Source organism: Acipenser ruthenus, chromosome 22, assembly GCF_902713425.1.
Source record: "Acipenser ruthenus chromosome 22, fAciRut3.2 maternal haplotype, whole genome shotgun sequence".
Taxonomy (NCBI): Eukaryota; Metazoa; Chordata; class Actinopteri; order Acipenseriformes; family Acipenseridae; genus Acipenser; species Acipenser ruthenus.
The window spans coordinates 10,447,135-10,462,114 of NC_081210.1; positions in this window are offsets into that span (position 1 = coordinate 10,447,135).

Sequence of the window (14,980 nt, forward strand, 5' to 3'; positions counted from 1 at the left end):
TAACATTACTGTTACATTTTATGTCAAACGAATTTACCATCTACACGAAATCCAATAGCATTTACCATCTACATGAAATCCAATACATTGCCAAACACCGGTTTTCCGTCCTCCCTTTCCTTTATCCCCAAAATTACCAATCTTCATGTCAAATTCTTCCATTTTGAAAATGAAAATAAAAATAAAATATTTTAACTGATGTCACTTGTCCAGTGCAAACCCAGAGGCAGAAAATGTATATCCTAGCAACACTAGGCTACCTACTGTACTAGCACTAATATAAGCGCATAACTACAGTATCAGTGTTTTAATGCAAACTGGCAACGGGAACCAGGCTCCAATTTGATGCATTGAGGAGGGATGATCATTAATCGATGCATCTAAATTTATATAGTACTGTATAAATGGGGCAGGTCGCGTGATTTAGTAGTTAATTGAAAGTGAGGCTTTTCTCTGACTGTAAGAAATACAGCCAATCTTTCATGAAAAAAGAGAACTTAAGGTGCTAAGGAGTATTGCACTTGAAGACAAGGATTGAAAACCTGAACTCTCAGTACAAGTATCATGAAAAAGTAAATCTACACCAAATTCTACGCCTACATCATGTCAAAAATGTGAAGTTGTCTCTTCTTCTGCAATATCCTTACGCATCCCCTCCAGGAAGATAATGAAAGGTAGGAACACTGATTTTTAAATCTTGGTTTGCACAAAATAAATATATTTTTGTAGTTCCCTCTCTACGAGCATGTCTATATTAGTAGCAGCAGTCTTCAGTCTCAGTGGATGTGTCACTGTGTTTCAATACTCAGGTGTACCTGCCCTGCAGATTCGGAGTCACTTCACTGAATTTGACTGAGATCTGACAGGAGCTGTGTTAGAGAGTGACCAAAGGATTGGCTAATTCAATATGACAAGTCAAGTTCCTCTCAATCTCAGAAGACCCACAACTCCCTAGAGGCCACAACCCCCCAAAAATATACCTTTTTTACATTTTCACCCTGTTCCTTAATAACGAACACTAGTCTAAACCACCCATTCGCAGCTCTCCAGCACTGTCATTACCTAGCACCTTGATTACTAGTATAAAACACTCCAGTCACCCTTCTGCACCTTAATAATGAACACTAGCCTAAACACTATTCCCAGCTCTCCAGCACTGTCATTGCCCAGCATCTTAATAATGAGCACTAGTCAATCATTCACAGCTCTCCAGCACTGTCATTACCCAGCACCTTGATTACTAGTCTAAAGCACTCCTCTCTCACCTCTCCAGCACGCTTCCTAACACAGTTCAAGTCCCTTCTCAGCTGAGGAGTTGTGGTGTGGGGTGTAGGATGGTTCTCTGATTGGTTCAGTAACAGAGAGGAAGTAGGCAGTGAAGCAGGAGGAATGAAGGGAGACAGACAGAGGCCGTCCGCCCCCCAGGCTTTGAAAATACAAGTTCATGTTTCAGCGCACCATATGTTCCTTCCTTCACAGCTAAACAAGTTGAAATACCACAGTGCCTAGCAGGGCTGAGTCGCTTGCTTGCTCTGTTTATCTTGATGTGCATTCAGTCCTTTCTGAGCCACCAGCTAAGGGTGGCAGCCTGTTCCTGCATGGCCTGTCTGCCTGCCTTCCCACCGGAGTTTGAGTGTGTGTGTGTGTGTGTGTGTGTGTGGTCAGGTATTACTATCAATGTGCGGACAAAATTTGAGAAAATGTCCCCACAAAGATAGTAACTCCTGAAAAAACGACGTTGTGGGGACGTCCCCACTTTGTAAAACACCTTTTTAAGAACTAAATATGCCCAAATATTTAGTTTGTTGTCAATTTTCACCCTGTGTGGAGTTTTGTCTGACTGGAGTTAGAAATATTGTGTCTGTATGTGGAGAAGAGAAGCATTTTACAATTCCTCCTTAAATACACACCATTGAAAAACCTTGATCTGACCAGCAGCAGATATGATTTCTGTTGTATTTAGTGATATTAAAGGAGTTCTAACCAGATGCTTTAAAATCCAATTGCATTCCTCTCAGATGCTTTATTAACATTATTACTAGTCCCATTATATTGTGCATAGAATCATTTTTTTCAGGCCAATTAATGGATGCTGACATCTTGTGCGATCGTGGTTTTCACAACAACTGTTCAGTGTCCTTCCACAACGGCTTGACGTCCATATCCTTCCTTTGGGGGATTTCGTTTGTTGTTATTAGTTGTAGTATTAGAAGTCACAAGGGTAATAAGTTTGAAGTCTTGACTTCTCAGTCGACACAAGTGATATAAACCTCACAAACAAACACTAGCAACAGATTTTGCCAGCAGGACTGAATGGTGGGCAGGGGTGTTCAGGTCACTGAATGGTGGGCAGGGGTGTTCAGGTCACTGAATGGTGGGCAGGGGTGTTCAGGTCACTGAATGATGGGCAGGGGTGTTCAGGTCAAACTTGAGGTTCTTTCTCTCTCTCTCAGAGCTTCTACTAGCCTGCCAGTCCCCTGCCTGACTATACCATTGTCCAAAAGGCATTTAAAATGAAATGATGAAGACGTAACAGCTGCCATTCAGTTAATATTGGACATTTGGCCTTTTGAAAATCACCACAGTTCATTTGCTTTTGAGATTTTTTTTGGAACCCTTCCATAACTCATCCATCGTTCTTGGCATAATTCTGTTTGTACATCAACCAGAAGATGAAATGCCTTCATCTCCCGGGGGTCTCCTTCAGGCCAGCACCCTCCTTTTAAATTCCTTTTCTTACCTTTCCACTAGCCTAATGCGAGGAGAGTCTGACCTATTTCATGACTGTGGGTTAGCAACAGCAAACAAACTCACAAACAAGACACAAATAAAATATCTGTGTCTGGACTGATGTCTGTCTGGTAAGATATCTGTAAGTCCCTCCCAGACCAGACGTTATAAAGGTACATCAGTATAATCATGCACTTGCCGAAACTTTTTTTTGTAAAACAACACATGTAAGGCAGGTCAGAGGCAGGTCTTGTAAATCATATTCAACATTTCCTGTCACTGCAGTACGATTTGCCTTTTCCTCAGTTTTCCGACTGAGGTTCCTTTTCAAAACCGACGTATTGGATTATGGACTCTCAGATATCCTAGTTGGTCTAAGAAACCTCTTGGTCTAAGAATTAATCCTATAAGAGAACAGTCTTAAGTGAGAAGTCTTGAACTGTGTTTCTCCTGTCATGGACCCAATTCTGAACAGCTTTCTTGACTTGCAAGCTGTTCCAATGATTGCCCTCCTCTCCCTCTGCCAGCAGGTTCATTCAGGTCTCAGTGTGGTTAGTAAAGCATTCTCAGGGCAGGTTGAGGCTCAAAACAGGAAAAGTTGTCATAGGTGCCGAGAGTCAAAATCCTAAACTTCTTTTGAAAAGCTGAGATACAAGAATGTAACTTTGTGGAATGATGGAAAACCAATATGACGTTAACTAATGACCTTTCCGCATCTCGTGCAGCTTTCAATTCTTCAGGTTCCTAATTAGTTACAAGTATAAGCCTTACTGTCAGTGGGAACGATTACTAGCCTCAAGAGCACGTGCTCCACAAGGATGTACCTAAGCATGCACCTGAGAACGGTTTAGATAACTGGAGCTCAGTGTCGAGGACTGACAACATTGGAGAAGGAAGCCCTGTCCTCTGTCTGTCTGCCTGTCTGTAGAAAGGGTAGGTAAAGGACAAGTATCCAGCACGTTGGAGCAAATGCTTGGTCAACCTGACAATTGATAAAAATTGTATTTACTGTACAGGTAGATAAATACACCAGGTTGTACTCCTCTTTCTGGGTGAGAAGGCTGCAGGTTTCAAACATTGCTTTTAACGAAGGCCAAGTAAAGGAAAGTTATTAATAATGTATCTTCCCTGAGAGCTATATGAGTTTAGTTAATGTGCCTGGGAGCGGTGTCAGTGAGAGATTGCCATCTCCACTACCCCACGCTCAGAGACAGGGGGCTCCTGAACAGTGCAAAAGAAGTGTTTACCTGATCCAGCCAGCCTGTACAGCCTACCCTCCTCTCTCTCCGAATCTCAAAGGTGCACTATACATGTTAGAACCTCAAACAGGCCAAGTTACGCATGAGAAACTGAGACAAAGTCAAAAATTACAGCAATGGTAGGGATTGGATTTGTTTTATGATACAAATTCTTTGTATATTGTTTGATATATTTTTTCTGGGATTTATTTGGTGAAGAAAGCTACACAAATACGACCACTGTATATTTAAATATATAACATACACTACTGTAATGTACTAAAAAATAACAGAGAGAGATTATGCATTTCCTACTTGTCTCTCAGCTCTAACCACTAGGCCAGACTGTCTCCCTCCTCATTCGTCCACTCTAAACACTAGGCCACACTGCCTCACTCCTAGTCTCTTAGCTCTAACCACTAGACCACACTGCCTCCCTTCCAATCCCTCAGCTTTAACCACTAGATCACACTGGCTGTCCTAGTCCCTCAGCTCTAACCACTAGACAACACTGCCTCCCTCCCAGTCTCTTAGCTTTAAAAACTAGACCACACTGGCTCTCTCCCAGTCCCACAGCTCTAACCACTAGACCACACTGTCTCTTTCAGTCCCTCAGCTCTAACCACTAGACCACACTGCCTCCCTCCGAGTCTCTCAGCTCTAACTACTAAACCACACTGCCTGCCTCCTGGTTCCTCAGCCCTGTTTGCTGTGCCTCCTCACTCCTCATGGTTCTCAGTTTTTTCTCGTCAGTCTGGTCCCTGCTGGTGTATTGGAAGTGAAAGCACAGCTGTTCTCCTCGAGGTACAGTGTGAGAAGCTGGTAGCACCCTTCTCTCTCTCACAAAAAATTGAGTGTTCCTGTCACAGGCACCAGCTGCGCTTCTGCGAGATACTACCCATTCTTTGTTTTTATTTCTTCCTCCATGTTTTTATGGATCCACAGAATATGTAATGTTAAATATACAGCAACATTTTCATGCTTGGCAACACAAACCCCACTGGTGCCCCCAGAATGTTCCCTCCCATACACTGTGCCTTTACAGCTTTTCTCAAGTGGAAAATACATTAATGAAAACTCTTCACACAAATACTAAAACATGTAAGATACATATCTAAACACATTTGCAAAACTGATCACTCATTTCACCCTGTGACAGAGAAAGAATGAATCTTGGTTATAAATCTCCCTCCCAACCTGTGAGGGCGCTGTGTAAAGGGAACAGTGTGCCCCGGACTGGATGGTTTGGCAGTTCATTCCAGGGTCATTCGGAAGTCGGCCATCCAAGAATGGGGCGGAGCCACAGTACACCAAGTCATCGCCCCAGATGGGAAGCGATGTGGCAATCGCGGATTGGAGGAAAAACGATTGCACTCGCTAACCAAGGGGGCGAGGCTGAAGGTACAAAAGGGGATGTGAGCGAACTGCTCCTTTGTTATGGTTAGGAGAAAACCGTTGAAGGACTGTGATAGAACCGTGAGTGTTTAGTGTTTCCGCATGTATACAAATGTATTGTGGTTTATTCTTTTTTCTGCTATGTACTGTTCAGTGCTTTGTATAAAAAGCGCTATATAAATGCAATAGATGGGTCACTTCATGCAATTCCATCACTTTTATACGAGTTTCATAAATGAGTGTCTTGTTTTCAAAACACATATATCTGTACGCACACTTAATGCTCATTACTTTAAATAAAGATTCCACACATGGAAATGCACATTTCACAATTTATCAATCTGTAATCAAATGTCACTCAAGCATAAAAAGTTGATGTTAACCCCAAAATAAATCTAAAATTGTGCTGAAATAGAGCAGGCAAGTTGGTGGACGTGGTCATGGACATGGATGTGGACTTGAAGAGAGGTTTGATCGTGGTCATGGTTGTGGTATTCGACACAGGAGACTGCCAGTTCATGTGAGACCACAGCGTATTGCTGTAACAAATGAAACCCCAGCGACAATTGTGGACCATGTCATCAACTACAGTATGACAATTAGGGGAGCAGGGCTGACAGTGCAACCAAATCTGTGGCGATCAGCAGTTTCAGCTATAATTCATACATTTTGAACTGAGAATAGGTAAGTGTGAATAGCAGTACTTTAAGTTTGCAGCTTGCAGGCTGACGCAGCTCCCTACTTTGTTTTATACGGTAAATATGCATGTGCATCGTACAATAGCATATCGATTGAAAGAAGAGCTGCCCGTGGCAGACATAGTCGTCTCTTGAACAAGAACTGGCAATTGTAGAATTGATCTGTGCCAACAATGACATCCGCATTTGTGTGATACAAAGCTACAGGTAGTGGACCAAAAAATTGAAACACCAATGTAAAGTCACTTAATAGGGCGTTGGGCCACTATGGTATCCCGCTCTGTGGAGTTCTTGGCTGACCTTTTTTGATGAAACTGGCTGCTCGCGCCCCAGTTTGAAATTTGCAGTCAATTGATCTGCAGTTGCTCGCCTGTTTTGTTTTGCCTTGCACTTCGAATTAATTCACGGATATCACGATCCTGGAGTATGCGCTTCCACCCACTGTTGCCCTTTGCTGATAATGTCTTTTCCTCGGAGTTCCATGCCGACATCACCTTAGACACCGTTGCTCGTGAAACATCAGCAGGTTGAGCTGTCTTGGTCACTGAAGCTCCTGCCAAACGCGCCCCAACAATCACCCCTCTTTCAAAGTCACTGAGGTCTCCTCTTGCAGCCATGCTAGCCATAATTCTAGGCAACCAGGCCTGTCCAGCATTTTTATACATGACCCTAAGCATGCTGGGATGTTATTTGCTTAATTAACGCATGAGCCACACCTGTGTGGAAGCCCTTGCTTTCAATATACTTGGTGTCCCTCATTTACCCAGGTGTTTCCATTTTTTTGTCCACTACCTGTACATAATTGCACATGAGGATGTTTTTCATGGTGTGAACAGCATAAGTGTGTCAACCGTTGACCCCGTTCTCAAGAGGCACAATGTCAGCATGAAGGCAATCTACACAGTTCCATTTGAAAGGAATAGTGAAAGGGGAACATGCATGATCTATTTACAATTGAAAGTTTTATTTTGGTTGAAGAGTTAAACAATATGAACCTAAATATTTGAAGAATTGATGTAAATATTAGGTTTTGCAAGATGTTTGAATAAATTTGACATGTTTTCTTCATTTTGCAATTGTAGTTCATGTTTTACAAATCGCGCAACTGTTTTGGTGTTTGTGTTAACTGTTTTGAGAATTGTGCTAATATTATCAGTAACTGTGCTTTAGCGATTGAGAAAACCTGTAATAAATGTGCGCATTAGCGCTTGATCTGCAGCTTCTTGACTTGTCTCTCTTCCTGACAGTAACAGCTGGGGCCATGACCCTACCCTGCCACAATTACCAGCATCTGACCAACACAGAAAGTATCAAAACCATCAAGAGACACAGGTGGCTCTGGCTAGGCCAAATACTGAGGAGAACTGCCAATGACATTGCCAAGACAGCATTGAGATGGACACCAGAGGAAGGCAGAAAACAACATGGAGCAGAACCATCGAGATCGAGTTGACAACAGAAAGCCTGACATCGGGCACAGCTGAGAAAAGCTGGGAAACACTTGATACTGCTCTATGTGTCACTCGGCACGAAGAGGATTACATAACTAACTGCATAGAAATATAATGGATCAGCTTTGCAAATGTTCTGCACTCAGCTCAACCCTTTCCATACTTACGTGTCTTATATCCTGCTTGTATATAGAAATACAAACTGGTATTAATTCAACATTTAAAAGGATTACAAGTTAAGCAGATAGTGTTTTTATGTTAATGCATATGTGTTTATGTTTTGACTGAAATATTTAAAAAGAACAGTTGCACTTTATTTTGGATGGGGGTTTAAATGTAATTTAACTTTGTGTTTGATGTACTGATGTGAGTATCAGGTTTTTCAAGGTGTGTGAATAGATTTGACATACACACTTAATTTTGCAAATATGTGATTGGGAGTCCAATGTTTTGATAATTGTTTTAGGATATCCAAAATTGTGTTGTAGCAATTGAGAAAAACTGTAAAACCACTAGAACTACAGTTAAAGGATTGTATATGAACTCCAGCTAAGGCTTTGAAATCCATGCTTTTATTACCCTATCAGGTATTCAGTAGAGGTAGGCGTGTGTGTGTGTGCGTGTCGTGTGCGTGTGTGAGTGCGTGCATGTGCGTGTGTGTGTGTTACACTTCAGAGTTTTGCATATCTAGAGAACTGTTTTCCCAATTGTGATGAAACTTGCTAAGGACCTTTAGGAGTGAAAAACCGGCTTTTACATTTGGAGATACTTCCCTTGGCATTATTGGAAATCATAATGCAGAGTTCAGGTACAGGTTAATTTACCTTGCCATAAATTACAGCTGCACTAACTCCTATAACTCAGTTTGAGTAATAGAAATCGTCAACTAGCTATTTGTAATATTGCAAAACATACATCTTTCCAATATGGTGCTTTTATCCGATTGATCACTTCTGTTATGTTTCCTTTCTTTAATAGAAAGGTTTGCCTTTCTTTGCTTCTCGCCATCTCACTCGAATATAAGATTAAACGTGGATTATTTCAAAAGCTGCTATTCCATTAACATCTCTTTCCCTCTCTGTTTCCCTGCCTGTCTCTCATTTACCCTGATTTATCAAGCATCCTTCTGCCCACTCTCCCTGCTGTCATATTTAGTACAGATGGTTAGGCACCAAGGAACAGCCTGTCACTCCTGATTTGCACCCTACTGCCTGACAGCCGGCCTGATCCCTTCTGAAAGGCCGTCTCCATACCACATGGTCCCTGACATTTCCTGAAAAGCCCTGCAGATACCTTGCAGTGGACCAGAGGAAAGAAACCGAGAACCTGGAGTCGACCCAGAGCAGACTGGAAGCTCGGAGAGAGACAGAGAGCTGGAGAGAGAGGGAGAGGGAGACATGCATCACTCAGCGCCTCTGGACTTGATCTCTCAACTCTACTAGTACTGTTAGTAACCTATCCACTTCCCCTGAGCTGCTGCTCTATTCACATCCCTGGGAAACTGTCCAGTGCACAGAGCAGCACAGATCTGGTCCAGGGGAGGTGGAGATGACGGCAGACAGACAGACAGCAGCAACACACACACACACACACACACACACACACACACACACACACACATTATTATTATGTGAACCATACTGTAGATTTAGTATTCTAAACTCCACATAGAACACATTAGGACTAAACTAATATGGTCCAAAACGTATGCTTTACTGTTTTAATAGTTTTACCTTAAAGTTGTGTTTTGTAGCTATGGAGGAAAAATACTGAGGTGTGATTCAAACTTGATTTATGGCTCGTTCATTTTGATATGACTGGTATGAACAGAGAATCATTCAAGAGTAAATCACTTCAAACTTCATTTTGTTTCTTTTTTTTCACGGATTCCTTTTTGGATGATGTTTGCAGTTATTCGAATACTGTGTGTTTTTAAGGTGGTTTCATCTGAGATCAGGAGCTGCTCTTCATTTCTAGTTGCTTGAAACTGATGCTAGATGTGTAATAGTTGTATCTATCATGGGTACCTACAAAAGCAAAAAAAAGTCACGTTTGTACCAAAATATTATAGCATTGCGTGGAAATGAAGGAGGCTCACACTGATATTTGCAGGTTCTCGAATTCACGGTTTATTAAGCCGGGACTCTACACTGGGCAGATAAAAGCGTTCTGCTTTACCAGCCAGTGGTACAGCTACAGCTGAGCAGCGTAGTGCTATTCAGACTTGTGACTCTCTCCGTCTCGGCAGCAGCAGCCCGCTACATATCCCCACGTCCAGGGCACGCCCCCTGTGCACCAGCCACCAATCCCAAGATGCCATGATGGTTACAACATCTCGTCCTTTGGTTTTGCCAACAGTGTTGCAACTTGGTACCATTTGCGTGGCAAGCCAAGCTCCAATTCTCCTGTCTCTGATGTCCCTGCTACATTGAACTGTTGACCCTAGGTCACAGAACCTTCCTGAATGCAGTTACAGCAGAGGCAGGGTCATTACAGTATGTATTAAATAAGCCGTAGTATTGCTGCTGTCTACCGACAACACTAGGCTTGAGCAAATTCATTGAGCAAGATGTGTTTAAAAGTAAGAAAACATGACAAAATAGAAAAAACTTGGTTCCACGAATTTGTTCAAAAAGACAAATATGGGTCTTAACATCAGCTTGCTCTCTCTCTCTCTCTCTCTCTCTCTCTCTCTCTCTCTCTCTCTCTCTCTCTCTCTCTCTCTCTCTCTCTCTCTATATATATATATATATATATATATATATATATATATATATATATATATATATATTAATATAACAACATACCAGAAGGATCAGATTCAGTAGTCGCACAGGCCAAATTAGAAGTCAGACAGAAACATTTAAATATACCCTCCTGCATTTTTATATTAGTTAGGTTATTTGCATTTGGAAGTAGAATTTCTCTGGCTAAAAGAAAACCACATGGAAACACACACAATCCGAAAGTACTACCAAAATAAAGTGAGAAAAAGGTGAGACTTGGTTTTGTTTTTCCATGGAAATTGCCCCAGTGTTGATTATTTCTGCACACTGAGATCTGTAGTTGATATTCATTATAAATAGCTCAAAGCTGTATAGACTTAACAATAGGGATGTTTTTTTTTATATACTGTATATATATATAAAATCCTTACAGCTGCAACAATCTGCCGTACAACTGACAGATGTTAAGTGTTTGGATTTGTTTGTTCTTGTTTTAAATCTTTATGCATGTCACAGGGCTTTATCTTTTTGTTTTTAAAGGAGTGCTAATCAGAAATTTAATGTTCTTACCTATTAGCTTTATGAACATTCTCACTGGTCCCTCTTTCATTGTGCTGAAAATCTTTTGTTTGATGTTTTTCAACTTTAATTCCATTATTTCAAATATGGCAATATAGACAAGCGGCTGCATCCTGGTACCTTTGCTGTAAGTCACATGGTCTCTTTGCAGCTGGACCATTGGAGTGAGTTTGAACTACAACATGATGAGGTACCAGGAAGAAGCAGCAGCAGCTTTAGATGTATCTGTGAAATTGCCCCCCATCTGTTTCCCCGAATGAATGACGTTTGACCCAACTAGAAAGTGCAGCACAAACAAGGAAAGTTAGACAAACAAATCTTTATTTTACCTAGTGCAGTACTAGATGTTTTCAAATAAAATACGCATTTACTATAAGATTTGTTGTTGCCCTTTTGATTGGAAGTGCAAGATATATTAAATTATTATATTAGCTACAACCGCTTTAGTAAAGTGGTTATATAGATAGAGACAGATAATACATTTCTTTAGCCAAGGGCTATCTGTTCACTCATCATTCAAATCACTCAAACACATTGACCGTGTAGCCATGATGCCACATTTTAAAAATGCAATACTATCAATTAATTAACAGCTACATCAATACAATCATAATAAAACTAGGTATGTTCCACATGTTACACTGTGGATTAAGTGCTGTGTGGTTAACTGATCAAGCATGTGTTATTGCTTTGACAAATGAGAGACTTACAACTAAAAGCAATACAGAATGGGGAAAAAACAGGCGCCTAATTGCTAAGTATAGCTCTGCATATTGAGGTCAGGCTAAACAGTTATTTATCCTACATGTGGGTGAAAATATCTTCAGCAAACCGATGAGGAAGAAAATCACAAACTCATTTTCTTAAGGAATTCACCTGACTGTGACGCTGACCCATTCACCTCAGCCTCCGTTGAGCCCGCTGCTTTAATATCCACTGATCTCGCCATGCCTGCTCCTGCCGCCAAAGTTATCCAGGTCTCTGATGCAACACAGCCTCCCCTTTGAACTCCTTCATTCCAGGGATACTTCTCCAGTTCGTCTCTTTCAAAAGACTGGCCCACCGATAAGCTCCTGAAAGCTCTGTTCAAAAAAGGAACCCTAATCCAGCAAGGAGCGATTGAAATGTATTATTTTCTTTATACTGCCAATCAATGTTAGCAGAGCTAGTATTTTCTCTCGGCACAGCAGCCAAGAGAATCACAAACATCAGCGGTCGCTGCGCTCCAGCAAAAATAAATTCCACTGCCTGATGTTCTACCAGAATCATCGGCTCTTCTTGACTCTTTTTCGATCTGCATCTACAAATAGTCAATGATATGAAGTATCTCATTCAAACTCTCAACTCCGTCGTTTCTTCTGTCTCCAACAGGCTGTATACGCTAAAGAACAGAATTTCACAACTGGAACCAGCAGTTCTCCTTCCCCAAGCATCCGCCATGTTGTGCATGTCTCTCCAGCACCGCCCGCTCTGAAGTTCACATGCCAATCTTCATGACCATGTCAGCTACTGTTTCTGGCCACACCTCTTCTTCAGGGAAACATTAAAACACACTCTATCCCAAGCTCAAGAGTCAACATTTTAGTAGGTAAATACGTGGTCAGAGGTGCGGTGGTTTGGTAGGAAGCCAATCTGACTCTTACTCAGGACACTGTGCTCGATAAGGAAGGCCAGTATTCAGGCGTTAATTATACAGCAGAGCACCTTCCCAGATGACTGCTCACACAGATACCTCTGTAATTATTGGGGTCTAATTGGTCTCCACTTTTATAGATAGGGGTTATTAGCCCTTGGTTCCAGATGTCAGGGTCGCACCCAGCGTTCAGGATGAGGGGCAGCAGTGTGGAGTAGTGGCTAGGGCTCCGGACTCTTGACCGGAGGGTTGTGGGTTCAATCCCCAGTGGGGGACACTGCTGTTGTACCCTTGAGCAAGGTACTTTACCTAGATTGCTCCAGTAAAAACCCACCTGTGTAAATGGGTAATTGTATGTAAAAATAATGTGATATCTGTATAATGTGAAATAATGTATAAGGTGATATCTTGTAACAATTGTAAGTCGCCCTGGATAAGGGCGTCTGCTAAGAAATAAATAATAATAATAATAATAATAACAGTCTGAGCAAGGCCTCCTGCAGCTTGGGGTTGCTGTGTTTCAGCATCTCAGTGCTGATGCTGTCAGGGTCTCCCCGGCTTGAGGGCAAGCAGTTCCTCATTTAGCTCCTGCAGACTGATTAAGGTGTCTAGGGGAGTCTGGTTGTCTTTAATACATGATTGTAATCTTTTTAGTTTTTCTTGAATACAATTCTGTTCTGTGTTTGATCTTTCTCTGGTGTTTCGCTATAGAGGTTTTCATAGTTTTCCCAGATATTTCTGTTTTGAATTGATCATTCTTGAGTTTTTGTTGAATTTATATTATTCCATATTTCCTAAAAGTGATTTTGGTTGATAGATTCCCAATTTCTGTGAGTTTTTTTTTTTTTTAATCAATATGTTGTTCTTTTTTAGGGAGTAATGTCTCACAGTACCTGAGGTGTAAATTTGGGTTGTTTGGATGATGGTGTTTCTGATTTGATAACTGTCTTAGCGTTTTCCTCATAGTTTTACATTGATCATCAAACCATTTTTAATATTAACTTAAGTTTGTATATTACAAACATAGTGGGGATATTGCCTAGGATATTGAGGTAGTAATGTTAAATATTATATCATCCAAAATATGCGCTGCATAGTCTGGTGCTGTGCTCTCATTGACTGGTGCTGTGCAGTCTGGGGCTGTGCTCTCACTGACTGGTGCTGTGCAGTCTGGGGCTGTGCTCTCACTGACTGATGTTGTGCAGTCTGAGGCTGTGCTCTCACTGACTGGTGCTGTGCAGTCCGGGGCTATGCTCTCACTGACTGGTGCTGTGCTCTCACTGACTGGTGCTGTGCAGTCTGGGGCTATGCTCTCACTGACTGGTGCTGTGCTCTCACTGACTGGTGCTGTGCAGTCTGGGGCTGTGCTCTCACTGACTGGTGCTGTGCAGTCCGGGGCTGTGCTCTCACTGACTGGTGCTGTGCAGTCCGGGGCTGTGCTCTCACTGACTGGTGCTGTGCAGTCCGGGGCTGTGCTCTCACTGACTGGTGCTGTGCAGTCCGGGGCTGTGCTCTCACTGACTGGTGCTGTGCAGTCCGGGGCTGTGCTCTCACTGACTGGTGCTGTGCAGTCTGGGGCTGTGCTCTCACTGACTGGTGCTGTGCAGTCTGGGCTGTGCTCTCAGTGACTGGTGCTGTGCAGTCTGGGTCTGTGCTCTCACTGACTGGCGCTGTACAGTCTGGGTCTGTGCTCTCAGTGACGTGCTGTGCAGTCTGGGGCTGTGCTCTCAGTGACTGGTGTTGTGCAGTCTGGGGCTGTGTCCCTGGTGATTGGGGTTGTGTCTTCAGTGGTTTGAGTTTCAGTGTTCAGATCAGTGTTTTCTGGGAGTGATTTCTCCCTCTCAGCCTGCTCTTTCAGACCCTGGAAGCGTTCTTCAAAGGATTCTAGGCTGGCCTCACTGCCCTGGATCATTACAGATCCGTTGTGATAAATATTAACACTAGAACCGCCGGGTTTATGCTACTACCTAGAACCGCCAGCAGTAGTCATTTTGACGGGTAAATATTAAACAGCTTCGATATGAAAGGCGTTCAGTGGCTTAAAGTGCTACACCAGTTGTAAAAGAAGGCGTGGATGCGTATTCAGTAATCAATGTCCAACTAAAGCTCTGTCTCCGCTGACCAATGTTGCTGAGATGTCTTCTTGTTGAGGACCGTGCATTTTGGCCATGTGTGCATATCAGCCTGTCCAGAGAATGCCTCCCAACCCATTCCAACCCATTCCAACCCATTGCAACCCATTCCAGCCCATTCTCCACCGAGACCTGAACGAACCTGAAAACATTGGAGCAGCAAGCCCATGAAGAATGGCGTTCAGAACAGGTCTTGTGGCAGTGGAAACACAACTCAAACCATGTTGAATGGAGGCAGTAACTTAGTTTCACTTGGCATGATTGTGACCTCAAGCACCCTTGTCATTGAGTCCCTGCTGGCCGCAGATTGCCAGTTGTGCAGAATTGTGCCAAATTGTTTGGTGGTGGTTGTTTAGTGTTCATTTTAAAAGCTTTAACCACCCCCCCTCTCCAACACA